Source organism: Artibeus jamaicensis, unplaced genomic scaffold, assembly GCF_021234435.1.
Source record: "Artibeus jamaicensis isolate MK-2021 breed Jamaican fruit bat unplaced genomic scaffold, CSHL_Jam_final scaffold_916, whole genome shotgun sequence".
NCBI classification, from domain to species: Eukaryota; Metazoa; Chordata; class Mammalia; order Chiroptera; family Phyllostomidae; genus Artibeus; species Artibeus jamaicensis.
This window is the reverse complement of record NW_026522059.1, coordinates 63,651,024-63,664,271: the sequence shown is the minus strand read 5'-3', so window position 1 is coordinate 63,664,271 and position 13,248 is coordinate 63,651,024. Positions and strand designations below refer to the sequence as shown.

Genomic DNA, 13,248 nt, shown 5'->3' with positions numbered 1-13,248 from the left:
AACCGCGATTGTCTGGTTCGCAGGCCGGCGCTCAATCCACTGAGCTACATCGGCCAGGGCCTTTTCCCATTTTTTAATTGGGTTGGGTGTCTTCTTAGAGCGGAGTCTTGTACGTTCTTTGTATATTTTGGAGATTAAACCTTTGTCTGAGGTATCATTGGCAAATATGTTTTCCCATACAGTTGGTTGTCTTGCTAATTTAATACTGTTTTCTTTAGCCATGCAGAAGCTTTTTATTTTGATGAGATCCCATTGGTTTATTCTTTCCTTTATATTCCTTGCTGTAGGTGACATATCAGTAAAAATGCTGCTGCTTGGAATATCTGAGATTTTCTTTCCAATGTTCTCCTCTAGGACTTTAATGGTGTCATGGCTTATATTTAAGTCTTTTATCCACCTTGAATTTATTTTGGTGTATGGTGTAAGTTGGTGCTCAAGTTTCATTTTTTTGCATGTAGCTGTCCAGTTCTCCCAACACCATTTGTTGAAGAGGCTATCTTTACTCCATTTTATGTTACTGCCCCCTTTGTCAAATATTAATTGACTGTAGAGAGTTGGGTTGATTTCTGGGCTCTCTGTTCTGTTCCATTGGTCGATGTGCCTGTTTTTATGGCAGTACCAGGCTGTTTTGATTATAGTGGCCTTGTAATAGAGTTTGATATCAGGTATTGTGATCCCCCCTACTTCATTCTTCTTTCTCAAAAGTGCAGCTGCTATTCGGGGTCGTTTATGGTGCCATATAAATTGTGGGAGTGTTTGTTCTATGTCTGTGAAATATGCCATTGGTACTTTAATAGGTATTGCATTGAATCTGTATATTGCTTTGGGTAGTATGGACATTTTGATGGTATTAATGCTTCCAATCAATGAACAAGGTATATGTTTCCATTCGTTTGTGTCTTCCTTGATTTTTTTCTTCAGGGCTATGTACTTTTCTGCATACAGGTCTTTTACCTCCTTGGTTAGGTTTATTCCCAGATATTTTATTTTTCTTTTTGCTATATCAAATGGGATTTTTCCCTTGATTTCTCCTTCGGTTGATTCATTGTTGGTATATAAAAATGCCTTTGATTTCCGGATATTGACTTTGTAACCAGCTGTTTTGCCAAATTCATTAATTAGTTTGAGCAGTTTTGGGGTAGAGTCTATAGGAGTTTCCATGTACACTATCATGTCATCTGCAAAGAGTAACAGTTTTGCTTCCTCCTTTCCTATTTGGATGCCTTTTATTTCCTTTTCTTGCCTGATTGCTGTGGCTAAAACTTCCAATACTCTGTTGAATAGAAGTGGTTAAAATGGACACATTGTCTTGTTCCTGATCTTAGTGGAAAAGTTTTCAGTTTTTTCCCATTGAGTATGATGTTGGCTGTAGGTCTATCATATATGGCCTTTATTATATTGAGGAATGCTCCCTGTATTCCCACTTTGCTGAGTGTTTTTATCATAAGTGGGTGTTGTACCTTATCAAAAGCTTTTCCTACACCTATTGATATGATCATGTGGTTTTTGTCTTTGCTTTTGTTTATGTGATGTATTACATTTACTGATTTGCGAATATTGAACCATCCTTGCATCCCTGGGATGAATCCCACTTGGTCATGGTGTATGATATTTTTGATATATTGTTGGATGCAATTTGCCAATATTTTGTTGAGGATTTTAGCATCTATGTTCATCAGCGATATTGGCCTGAAGTTTTCTTTCTTTGTTGTGTCTCTATCTGGTTTTGGAATTAAGATAATGCTGGTTTCATAAAAAGAATTTGGGAGTTTTCCATCCTTCTGGATTTTTTGGAATAGTCTGTGGAGAATAGGGGTTAGATCTTCCTTAAATGCTTTGTAGAATTCTCCTGTGAGACCATCTGGTCCAGGGCTTTTGTGTGATGGGAGTTTTTTGATTACTGCTTCAATTTCTTTTACTGCTTTGGTGTATTTAGATTTCTGCTTCTTTTTCATTGAGTTTTGGAAGATTGTATTTTTCTAGAAATGTGTCCATTTCCCCTAGGTTTTCAAATTTCTTGGCCTACAGTTCTTCATAGTAATTTCTTACAATCCTTTCTATTTCTGTGGTATCGGTTGTAATCTCTCCTCTTTCATTTCTGATTGTGTTTACTTGTGTCTTCTCTCTTCTTTTCTTGATGAGCCTACTTAAAGTCTTGTCTATTTTGTTTATCTTCTCAAAGAACCAACTCCTGGATTCATTGATCCTTAAAATTGTGCTGTTAGTCTCTATGTCATTTAGTTCTGCTCTAATCTTGCTTATTTCCTTCCTTCTCCTTGCTCTGGGCTGTCTTTGTTGTTGTTCCTCGAGCTCTTGGAGGTGTAGGGTTAGGTTGTTTGTTTGAAATGTTTCTGTCTTCTTTAGGTAGGCCTGTATTCCTATAAACTTCCCTCTCAGGATTGCCTTTGCTGTGTCCCATTAGTTTTGAGTTGTTGTGAGATAATTTTCATTTGTTTCCAGAAACATTTTGATTTCTTCCCTAATTTCATTCTTGACCCATCTGTTGTTTAATAGCATACCATTCCATCTCCATGATTTTGGGTGCTTTGGGCTTTTTTCTTTGGGATTGGTTTCCAGTTTCAGTTCCTTGTGGTCAGAGAAGATACTTGGATGATTTCAATTTTCTTGAATTTTTTGAGGCTAGTTTTGTGTCCTATCATGTGGTCTATCTTTGAGGATATTCCATGTGCATTTGAAAAGAATGTGTATTTAACTTCTTTGGGATGAAGGGCTCTGTATATATCAATTAAGTCCATTTCATCTAGGGTGTTGTTTAATTCCACAATATCTTTGTTGATATTTTGTTTGGAAGATCTGTCCATTTTTGACAGTGGTGTGTTAAAATTCCCTACTATAATTGTATTGCTGTCAATATCTTTCTTGAAGTCCTCTAAGATTTTCTTGATATATTTGGGTGCCCCTATGTTTGGTGCATATATGTTTACGATGTTAATGTCTTCTTGGTGGACTCTTCCCTTGAGTATAATGAAGTGACCTTCTGGGTCTCTCTTTATGGCCCTTTTTTTTGAAGTCTATTTTGTCCGATATCAGAATTGCTACCCCAGCTTTTTTTTTCTTGTCCATTTGCTTGGAAAACTTGTTTCCAGCCTTTCAGTTTTAGTCTGTGATGATCTTTTGTCCTGAGGTGGGTCTCTTGTAGGCAGCATATGTGTGGGTCATGCTTTCTAATCCATGCAGTTATTCTGTGTCTTTTGATTGGAGCATTTAATCCATTTACGTTTAAGGTTATTATTGATAGGTACTTATTCATTGCCATTTTTGTACCTGTGTTCCTCTCTGTCTCCCTCTTTTCATTCCTTCCCTTAAAGCAGTCCTTTTAGTATTTCTTGTAGAGCTGCTTTGGTGGAAGTGTATTCTTTTAGGCTTCTTTTGTCTTGGAAGCTCTTTATTTGGCCTTCTATCTTGATTGAGAGCCTTGCTGGGCAAAGTAGCCTTGGTTGTAGGCCTCTGTTTCTCATTACTTGGAATATTTCTTGCCAATCTCTTCTTGCTTGGAGTGTTTCCATTGAGAAGTCAGTGGATAACCTTATTGGGACGCCCTTGTATGTTATTTCTTTTTTCTCCCTTGCTGCCTTTAAGATTCTCTCTTTGTCTTGGAATTTTGCCATTTTGATGATGATGTGTCTTGAAGTGGGCCTCCTTGAGTTCCTCTTGATTGGGACTCTCTGTGATTCTTGGATTTGTGTGACTTTTTCTCTCATCAAATTAGGGAAATTTTCTCTCATTACTCTTTCAAATACATTTTTTATACCTCGTTCTTCTTCTTCTCATTCTGTTATTCCCATTATTCAGATATTATTATGTTTCATATTATCTTTCATTTCTCTTAATCCCTCTTCATTCTTTCTGAGCCTCTTTTCATTTTCTTGCTCTTTCTGTGAGATGCTTTCTACTTTGTCCTCCATCTTGATAATCCTATCCTAAAAATATGGAATGCTTCATGAATTTGCATGTCATCCTTGCAAAGGGGCCATGCTAATCTTCTCTGTATTGTTCCAATTTTAGTATATGTGCTGCCAAAGTGAGCACTATTTTTCATTTCTGAATGTGGGAATATTGGGGTTTCTGTATCTAGTACTACTGTATTCCATATGCTTAAATACTTAACACATATACCAATGTAACCTCATATAACATGAAGTGAATCAAATTTATATCTTTCTACTTTTTTTTATTTTTATCCTCACTGAAGGACATTTTCTCATTGCTTTAAAGAGGAAGGGAGGAAATATCAATGTGAGAGAGAAACATTGACGGGTTGCCTCTCTTATGTGCCCAGACCAGCAATTAAACCTCAACCTGGGCATGTGCGCTCACAAAAAATCAAACCCACAACCTTTCCATCTATGGAATAATGATCCAACTGAGCCATACCAGCCAGGTTCTTTGTAGGTTTTAAATATATCCTCCTCTTTTCTTTTGGAAAATTCATTTTAGGACAAGCCATGAGTACCTGTAATTATTTTGTTACTTTGTCCACAGAATTACTATTTTTCAGTCATCTATACTTGAGGAATAAAACATACCTGAACTTGGGTAATCAGAGGTATTGCAGTATGGTGCCAAGAGCTTGGGCTTTGGAATGAGACAGTTTCTACCCCTTAACTCTGCTGACATCAGCAAGGTGCTTAACTTCTCTGAACCATAATTTCCTGGTACGTACTAGAGATCATGACCCTATACTTTTAGGATCACAGGAAAGATTAATTGAGGAAAAATAGGCTTAGCATAGGACCTAGCACCCAGTGGCTGACAGTAGCCCAGTCTGTATGTATATAACACATAGTACATTTATAAATGTGTGTATATACAGATGTAATAAGCAGTAAAAGGATTTTCTCTTCCTTCCTCTCTTACTCCCTCACTTCCCTCTTTTCTGCAACAGATAAAGCTGAACCTATCTGATCCATAAAGAGAAAGGTATTGTGTGAAAGTATTTTATTTTTCCCTTGAACTATATGCAAACTCTGGTTTTAAAATTCATAGCCTCCCAAATACACTACTTTGTCCTCCAGAAAGATACATGTATTTTTTTCTTGCTCACATCCGGTATTTCTCAATGGCTCATTACATTCTATTATGGAAAAACAAAAGACGAAAGAATGGATAAGGTAAAAGGAAAAAGAAGACATTGAGCTTTGATTAGGATGGGGTTAAGAAGGGAATTAAAATTATGCTAGGATGCAGAATCTAGAAAGCCATTCCTGAAAGGGATATTGGAGCCTGGTGGCCAACCAGACAATGTTGCAATTAGAGAGTCTGGAAGAGACTCTTAAGGGACACTGTTCACATACTTCCCAAGAAGTGATACAGCTGGTCATGTATGAATCATTTAAGTGAGGACATTTGGTAGCCACATAGAGATATCTCTGCCAACTCATTTCAATATAAATGTTTCCCTGGCTTTATGCCAAAGCTTCTTCTTTCATTTGGCCACTACCTTATAATGGAGACTTCTGATCTGTATCATTCAGCTACTCAGTGCAGACACCTCCCAGCAACACTGCAGGGTTTTAGATCACAAGACTCCCAACTAAGTTCAGAGAAGAAATTCCTGATTCTGTATTTTGGGATAGTATTGGTAACACTAAAACAATCTAAGTGGACACCCATTTTAATATATATATATATATATATATATATATATATATATATATATTAACATATATATATATGTTAAATATATATACAAATATATATACATATATTTGTAGGAGACCAATCTGCTGTGTGGCATGGGCCAAGCCCCCAGTGGCAAACATTTATTGTGAAGTAACTTCCTAAAATCCATGCTAAACCTTCCAAGGAGGAGTATAACCAGTCCAACCACTTTTGCCCTTTTCATCTGCAAATATCCCTCTTCTGTGATGTGATTAGCAGCGTTGGCTCCTTTGTTTTCTGTAATAGGTAACCACCTAAAGCAACCTGTGCATAGTAAATGAGGACCATTATGTAATGTGCCGAGAAACACAATGAAGGCTAAGAGCAAGGGCCGCAGCTTTTGCTCCTCTTGAGAGAAAGCTATGCTGTTCCTTTTCCTCCACAGGACTTGGTAGTCCATGTGAATGTCTCATTTCATCCATAATGACATAGACACTGCGGGCTGTTGTCTGCATCATATTTTATGACAGCTAACCTCTACTTGGCTCTATGTGCCAGGCACTGAGTTAATTACCTTACATTCATTGACTTTTCACAGTAAATCTATGGTGTAGGTGTTACAGAACAACAGGGGTCCCCCTGCCCCCCCCACAAAAACAGTATACTAACACCAAAAGGACCCCCCAGGTTTGTTATGTCTGCAGCCAGAGGAAAGACATCTCTAAATGCTAGGGATTTGTGAAAAGGAAAGGAAAGGTTTATTTAATGCTACACAAACTTGAAGTAGTAATCTAATGTCTTCATTAAAATATCAAAGTCCTTTAAGATACCCACAGATGCCCACAACACTCCCTTCTCCCCCTCCCCTAATTCAGGGTACCATCCATAACTCAGGAAAAGAAGTAAACGTCCAAGTTTCAGGCCACTGGCACCGTCAGCTGTGTCGCCATCCAAACAGGATCTCTAATTACTCCAAAGCCATGTGGCACCTTCTCGTGGTCTACTGGCAAGAGTTCTTTCACCCTTTTTCCAGGCAGAGTCTCTCCTGCTTTGCAGGCCATGTGGCCAAAGCTGCGTGGTCCTCTTCTACCAAAGCTGCAGTGTTCTGTACTCTGGCCAAAATTGCATAGTTCTTCCCTTTACCAGAGCTGGAGAGAGGGTAGGGTCACCACTCTGGCAAAGCTGAGAGGCAATTCTCTGCTAAAGCCGCATGGTGATTCTCTCTAGCCCCAGTTGCGGGGGTCCCCACTCTGTCCAAAAGCAGGTGGTTCTCTCTCTGCACCACAGCCGCATAGTTCCCTCTCCTCTTCTCACATGGCAGCAGGGGTCCCCACTCTGGCAAGCAGCATAGTACTCCTCCAATGGCTGCCGTGTCTGGGTTTTAAATCTCTGCACCAGTCCTTCTTTGCAGCCCCATTTATGATTCTTCCTACAATCAGCTACATTTGCCAGCATTCCTGTATTATTCCAAGTTTACTGGGCTGCCACCATAAGTCTGGGCAAGTGTGGCCCCATGTCATGGAGCCAATCATTCCAAGTTCTCATGCAGGTGCTATAACTCAGGGGACCTGCCCCCAGTTATGTCTTGGGTGGAAGTCACTTTCATCGCCCTTGCTCAGAGCATGGCCACAGCTATTTAACATATCTATGCAGCCAGTTAAAGGTTATAGATATGTTAAATGACTGTGCCAGTGGTTAGCTGCAAAGCCTTTGCTGTATAAAATAGCTCTCAATGGCCCTGCTCCATTTGTTCCTTCTCCAACTCACACCCAAGGGGGGAGGAGGGGGGAGGACATCTTAATATACCTGGACACCTTGAGTTCTGGACCCCATTCCAAATCCCTTTTTGGGGTCCCCCTCTTGGCTGCACCCTGTTACATAGGCACTGCACAGTTATCCTTTTTACAGATGACAAAACAAAATCCTAACAAGTTCAATAAACTGTGCTTCTCATGTGTCAGTAAATGATGGAGTCAAAACTCTCCTCTGGGTGTGTCTGACCTCAGTGCCCATGCTTTTAGCCACTGCAAAGGGATTAAGAGAACCCATTAATCCAGAATGCCAGGAAGGGAGAGCAGACTGAGGTGGGGAGACAGGGAGGTAGGGGAGTGATGCTTCCCTGTTGTGAACTCAAACCACTGAGATAACTGCCAACAGGGAAGCAAATCCTTTCAGGTACTATATGTGTATGGTACAGATGAATGGAACCTTCTTAGTGGAGAGTATAACAGAATGTGTATGCCATGACAGTCACTGGTGTGAGTGGAGATGCATTCTTTTCAGTCACTTGATGGTAGGTAGGTCCTGCCTCAGCTTCTGTGTTCTCCAAACCACAGATATATACACCTGGATGTTCATGAGGCTTTCAACCAGTGCCTCCTGATGGATTTGAGAATAGAAGAAAATAATCTTCTATCCCAATACATACCTACACACACACATACTTCTCTACTTTGGAGAAGGGGTAGAACACAGGGCACACCAGATCTGAAAAAAAGCTTCTATCTCCCACTCCCAAGCTTCTCCAACTTTCATTCCTTCACTGACTTGAGTGGATGAGAGAACAAAGTTTCAGGACCTACAGGCCATTTCTTTTGTGAGTCATGTCTCATGTCTTTCTCACTTTCTTGCAGGTGAAGGTAAACACAAACAGTATTTTTGGAGATGAGTCCACATATGAGATCCAACTGTTCTGTTAACATTAATTGCCCCCCTTAAAGAAAGAAAAGAAACTTTGAACTCTTCCACAATAAATCCACTTTCTTATCTCTACCTTCTTCATAAACTTCACTTTTTCTTTGCTGGTTAGATAACGGTACATCTTTGATGAGGATAATGACTTCTATTGTGTAGCTATGCAAATGAACTCCAAGTGTGGTGTCAGATGATGAAAGGAAAAATGATGACAATTTTATTCTACTTGTTCTAGAGTAAACATTGGTAAATTAATTACATGATATACCTCCACCGAATATCTATGAATGAAGGAAGAGTCTCTGATTACTGGTTTTGTCTTTATTTCTATTTGATAAATTACATTTAATTATAGTGTAATTATATAACACCTCCAGCATTTAAAAAATAAACCATGTAATAAGATATAATTTCTGAGAACAGCATAAATTCTAATGACTGAAAATAAAGAGACTACATGATAACTTCATGATTTCATCAGAACAGTTCAGTTTATATATTTTTTAAAAGATTACTTTGCATAATATGGAAATTTATTCAAAGTGTCAATTCCAGAATTCTTTATGAAAAAGCAAGGAAAGAATCCACTTACATTCAAATGCATTTTATAATAGATAAAATCTGCCCACTAAATGAAGCCTTACAAATTTTAAAAAATTACCTATCAAATTCTACTTTAATTGAAGCAACTACTAATTAAATCAAGTGCATAACTAGTTAATCACAATTAAACAGTAAATTTCAAAGCCTTACCAGTTGACATTTTTTCAGAAAATGCTAGGACTCTCTCTTTTATCCCCTCAAACACTCCATGATCTCCTGCCTTTCACATCCAAGTCAGCAAGGTAAGATACCCAGAAACCATCTAAGGCAAGGTCCACTTGTCTGAGGATATTTCAACTTGTCTTTTCTTATCAAAATACAAAAAAATAACAGTGACTGCTATTCATAACTCACAAATTCTGTAAAATTTCAACAAAGAGCAGACATGGCTATTGGCAGTAACAATGGTGACTCCAAATGTTGCTACCAAATTATAGGTGAAATGACAAAGGAGAAGAGCATCTTGCTGCTTTCAACCCAACTGCTCACCAATATTCTTCCTATCTCTTCTCTAATTAGAAGTAAAGAAAATATTTATTCTATGCCACAGTAGCATTTAGGGGCCAATGATAAAACTTCCAGAATGAACAAAAAATTGTATTTTTTTAGAAAGTCTTAGTATAAGAATTCTAACATTATTCTTTTTGATCACTTACTAATTCCCCCTTGAAAGTTACCTCTAAAAAAGCATGTATACTATATTTTCTCCTTTTAATTCTATGGTGATCAGAGAATCTGTAATGAAAATTATATTTAAAATGGGAGGGGGATCCAAGATGGTGGAAGAGTGAGTGGAAGCCACACTAATCTCCTCCCAGGACCAATCTGGAATTACAACTAAATTGTGAAGAAATCACCCAGAACAAACAACTGAACAATAGCAAGAGAGAAGCCCTGTAATCACAGACAAACAGAAGAATCAGCTTCAGCACAACCTGATTGGTAAGGAGTGCAGTAGAGACATGAGGGGCCTAGCTGGGCACCCACAGGCAGCAGCTGAAATGCCTGAGGGATATTTGAGTGGCCAATTGGATCCTCCTGAGAAGTGTAGGGTGTAAATCCTAAGCTGGGGTCCCAGCCTAGAGCACCAGAGCCCAAAAAGTACACAGAACACATCCAGCTGTGAAAAGCAACAAGGTTGCTCCCTGAGAGATGGACAGCTTGAGATGCAAAGAGCTGATTAAAGGGCCAATGTATAAATTTTCATTTGCAGCCCCTTACCCTGGGCTCTGACAAAGGGGCAGGGCATAGCAGACTAGAGATGCTTGAAAAAAGCCTGAGGACAGAGGCTTTGGGGAGAGAACTGAGAGAGTAGTCATCAGGGTCCCAGTACTCAGTCACCATCCCCCATATGGCAGCAGACATCTTGCTCAGGCAAACTGCTCTCCTCCAAGTGGCAGCAGCCTTAGGAGAAACAATAGCTACAACCCAAGGAGGTATACTGCCCCACCCTGGGGTGCTGAAGCCTGACTACCGAGTGCAGAGTGACTACATTAACATCTGAAGGAATCAGCCACAGATAGTAGACTCCATGCCTCGGTGGACGCCCAGTGCACCTGGGTCTGTGCCCTGAACTCAGGACCAGCTCCCAATGCATCTCCCTCAGACTCTTTGGGAGCCCCGTCCTGCCAAACAGTTTCAGGACAAAAGACCTACAAGATTAAAAGTGAGGGGCTGGAAACAAATTTTCCAAGCAAACGAACAAGAAAAAAAGCCAGGGTAGCAATACTCATATCAGACAAAATAGATTTCAAATAAAGGGCCATAAAGAGAGACCCAGAAGGTCACTTCATAATACTCAAGGGAAGAATCCACCGAGGAGACATTAACATTGTAAATATATATGCACCCACCATAGGAGGACCCAAATATATAAAGAAAATCTTAAAGGATTTCAAGAGACATATTGACAGAAACACAATTATAGTAGGGGATTTTAATACCCCACTGTCAAAAATGGACAGATCCATGCCCTAGCTGATGAAGCTCAGTGGATTGAGCAAGGGCCTGTGAACAAGATGATTGCAGTTCGATTCCCAGTCAGGGCACATGCCTGGGTTGCAGGCCAGTTCCCAGCAGGGGACACAGGAGAGGCAACCATACATTGATATTTCTCTCCCTCTCTTCCCCTCTAAAAGTAAATGAATAAAATCTTAAAAATAAAAAAAAATGGGCAAATCCTTCAAACAAAATTTCAAAGAAGATATTGTGGCATTAAACAATGTCCTAGATGAATAGACTTAACTGATGTATATAGAGAGCCCTTCATCCCAAAGAAGCTAAATACACATTCTTTTCAAATGCACATGGAACATTTTCAAAGATAGACCACATGATAGAACACAAAACGAGCCCAAACAAATTTAAGAAAATTAAAATCATACCAAGCATTTTCTCTAACCACGATGGGACTGAAACTGGAAACCAATCCCAAAGGGAAAAACCCCAAACACTTAAAATCATGGAGATGAATACTATACTATTAAACAACAAATGGGTCAAGAATGAAATTAAGGAAGAGAGCAAAAAGTTTCTGGAAACAAATAAAAATGAACTCACAACTACCCAAAACGTATGGGACACAGCAAAGGCAGTCCTGAGAGGGAAGTTTATAGCAATACAGGCTTACCTTAAGAAGATAGAAACATTTCAAACAAACAACCTAACCTACACCTCCAAGAGCTCGAGGAACAACAGCAAGACAGCCCAGAGCAAGTAGAAGGAAGGAAATAAACAAGATTGGAGCAGAATTAAATGACATAGAGACTAAAAGCACAATTCTAAAGATTAATGAATTCAGGAGCTGGTTTTTTGAAAAGATAAACAAAATAGACAAGCCTTTAAGTAGGCTCATCAAGAAAAGAAGAGAGAGGGCCCAAATAAACACAACCAGAAATAAAAGAGGAGAGATTACAACTGACATCACAGAAATACAAAGCATTGTAAGAAATTACTATGAAGAACTGTATGCCAAGAAATTTGAAAACTTAGGTGAAATAGACAAATTTTTAGAAAAATATAATCTTCCAAAACTCAGTGAAGAAGAAGCAGAAAACCTGGACAGACCAATAACAGCAAAAGAAATTGAAGCAGTAATCAAAAAAACTCCTAACACACAAAAGTCCTGGACCAGATGGTTTCACAGGAGAATTCTACAAAGCATTTAAGGAAGACCTAACCCCTATTATCCACAGACTATTCCAAAAAAATCCAAAATGATGGAAGACTCCAAAACTCTTTTTATGAAGCCAGCATCATCCTAATTGCAAAACCAGATAAAAACACAACAAAGAAAGAAAACTTTAGGTTAATATTGCTGATGAACATAGATGTTAAAATCCTCAACAAAATATTGGCAAATCGCATCCAACAATACATTAAAAAGATCATACAACATGACCAAGTGGGATTCATCCCAGGGATGCAAGGATGGTTCAATATGCACAAATCAGTAAACATGATACATCACATAAACAAAAACAAAGGCAAAAATCACATGATCATATCAATAGACATAGAAAAAGCTTTTGATAAGGTACAACACCCATTTATGATTAAAAAAAACACTCAGCAAAGTGGGAATAGAAGGAGCATTCCTCAATATAATAAAGGCCATATATGAGAGACCTACAGCCAACATCATACTTGATGGGCAAAAACTAAAACATTTTCCAGTAAGATCAGAAACAAGACAAGGTTGTCCACTTTCACCATTTCTATTCAATATAGTGTTGGAAGATTTAGTTCAGTGACCAGACAAGAAAAGGAAATAAAAAGCATCCAAATCAGAAAGAAGGAAACAAAACTGTCACTGTTTTCAGATGACATGATAGTGTACATGGAAAATCCTATAGACTCTACCCCAAAACTGCTCAAACTAATTAATGAATTTGGCAAAACAGTGGGTTACAGAGTCAATATCCAGAAATCAAAGGCATTTTTGTATACCAACAATAAATCAGCAGAAGCATAAATCAAGAAAAGAATCCCATTCAATATAGCAAATGAAATAAAATAAAATAAAATATCTGGGAATAAACCTAACCAAGGAGGTAAAAGACCTGTATGCAGAAAAGTACACAGCACTGAAGAAAGAAATCAAGGAAGACACAAACAAATGGAAACATATACTGTGTTCATGGATTGGAAGCATTAACATCATCAAAATGTCCATACTACCCAAAGCAATATACAGATTCAATGCAATACCTATTAAAGTACCAATGGCATATTTCACAGACATAGAACAAACACTCCCACAATTTATATGGCACCATAAATGACCCCGAATAGCAGCTGCACTTTTGAGAAAGAAGAACAAAATAGGAG

At 38.6% G+C, this 13,248-nt stretch overlaps 1 non-coding gene across 1 annotated transcript; it reads right to left on the bottom strand.

Annotated features, from left to right (window-relative positions):
* Nucleotides 1–3,943: 3,943 nt before the first annotated feature.
* LOC119054817 (U6 spliceosomal RNA) lies at nucleotides 3,944–4,050 on the bottom strand. Its single transcript, XR_005083584.2, has one exon. It is a non-coding gene; the product is annotated as a U6 spliceosomal RNA (small nuclear RNA).
* Between the last annotated feature and the right edge of the window lie 9,198 nt (nucleotides 4,051–13,248).